A 2,228-nucleotide genomic window follows, 5' to 3' on the forward strand; every position below is an offset into this window, starting at 1 on the left:
TAAATATTTTCTTAATTACTTGCGTGGTTCACTTCCGCGGTATAGGAGTAGTTAAAAAAAAATAATAAAGAGACCTAGCACTTTAAGAGAGGTTTCAAAGAATGGTCAGATATCCGATTTTGTCTCCGGAACTGCGTTATATATCCAGAAAAAAGGTACCATTTGGGACATCATGGGGATATAAAAACGGCCATGAAATTTTAAATGTTGATATTGTTAAAAGGAATAAATAAAAGCCCAAAAAAACACCGTGAATATCCGGCAAATGCAGCTCAAGATGAGAACCAGACAAGGTGGAGCTGGTGGGCGTTTAATGGAAGACAAATATCAATTCCCGGCAAGTCATCTCGACATTTTCTGTGGTGCTTCGCAGCATGAGTATCTTCTTCGTCTTGAGAATAAAATTGAGAATTTTTTTAAAAATTCCAAAATAATTCATCTTCTCACCGAAAATATACCACCAAAAGAGCAACTATTGGGAAGAAAAATATTTTTTTTGGAAAGACGAGAGAGACAAGAAAACCGATCGATAACAGAATTCATTTTGTGTACAATAACCGCTGTGGCAGACGATAAGAACATTCCATAGCTAGTCAATACCAACCACATTGAGATTTTCCTGCTCATACACACACCAATTGGGACTTTTCCGGGAAAATCACTGAAACATTTGCTAGAGCACACTGAAAATGAGATATTTTCAGGATTTCTGGACACTTTCATGCACTCCCTGGCACCCAAAAAAAAAACTACTTCCCGATACACAACACCCAAAAGAGATCCAAAGAGGAAAAATGTTTGAGCGGTAGATGCCACGAGAGATGACAGAGAACTGAGAACCGAAGTGAATTCCCAATGGTGCTGTGCTCTTGAATATTATGGTTGAGGAGAAAAACAGATTGTATTGGGTTCTGTGTGTGAAATAGCACAGGAGAGAATCCAGTGAGAAGAAGCGGCGCAGTCGCCCTTCCCATATTCAATAAACCCACTGCTTTTTGCCACCACGAGACGCAGGGTGCAGGAGAAAGCCGGCTGATGGAAGGCGCCGCCATATGGCAGGACATTCACTGTGTGTGTTGGCTGCTGTTGTTGCCACAATTTTGAGAAGCCTGATGGCAAAACCCTCGAAATCAGCTTCCCTGCTGCGGAGGGAAAAATAAACAAATAACGGGCTTTTCAACCCCTTTTGCAATGAATCTCTCTTCATCCTGGAGAATTACATGAGATTCCCACAATACCGGACACTGAGGTCAATTGACCTTACCAATTGCAATCTATATCCGAACAACATTAGGTGTGATTCCTTCATAATCACACCTATTGTGATACTCAGATTTTCTAAAAGTGCTCCGATCGAGCTGAAATTCACTGGGTATATGTTTTGGACATCCCTGATGCCGAAAATGGTAGTCCGTCCGGCCGTTCGGCCGTCCGTAGTACGCAATATCTTCGGTTTGGAAATAGATATCTTCATAAATTTTTTTTATATATATCTGCGCGTACGACGATTTCTATGCTATTAGTTTTTGAAAAACCGGTTCTAAACCGGTTTAAAACCGATTTTTCTAGGTTTTCTCGAAATTGGCCTACGCAATTTGAACCATTTTATTTTTATGTTGTAGCACTACTTGAGTAGACCAATTTAAAAAAAAAATTGGAGATTGCTCCATGATTTCTCGAGATATTTCAAGTTGAAGATTGCAATTTTAAGAAATTTTTCTCGTAGCGTCAGGTGGGGAAAAAAGCGGGAGAAGCGGCGTGACACCTGGGGTAAAATGATAACTGTCCCATAGTAATATATCGCTAGTGTCGAGTGTCGATTATGGGCGATCGAGATGATGACTTGCAAGTTTTGTCGCTAGTGTCGATAATTATCGCTAATAATTTATCGACACCTCTGGAGCTGTCGATTTGTACCCTCGAAGTGAAATTTAGGGAATATTTTACATTTTTTAGTAAGTAAATACTTTACTTTTATTCTTTTAATTTATATTTATTAAAGTTTTTTAATAATAAATAGTTCTCATGAAATTATATTTATTCGGGATCCATTACAAAATGCAAAATTGGGCGGCATAATCTCCGACAAATCGAATACGAACATTTTTCTGTCGATTCTGTTCAACAAAAATAATATTGTCGGACCGACCGGGAAAGACTCATCATAGGAAGCTGCTACCATATATTCTTCTGTGATTGAAGCTACAACACTTGAGGCACTCAAGGCA

This window comes from Phlebotomus papatasi, chromosome 1, assembly GCF_024763615.1.
Source record: "Phlebotomus papatasi isolate M1 chromosome 1, Ppap_2.1, whole genome shotgun sequence".
Taxonomy (NCBI): Eukaryota; Metazoa; Arthropoda; class Insecta; order Diptera; family Psychodidae; genus Phlebotomus; species Phlebotomus papatasi.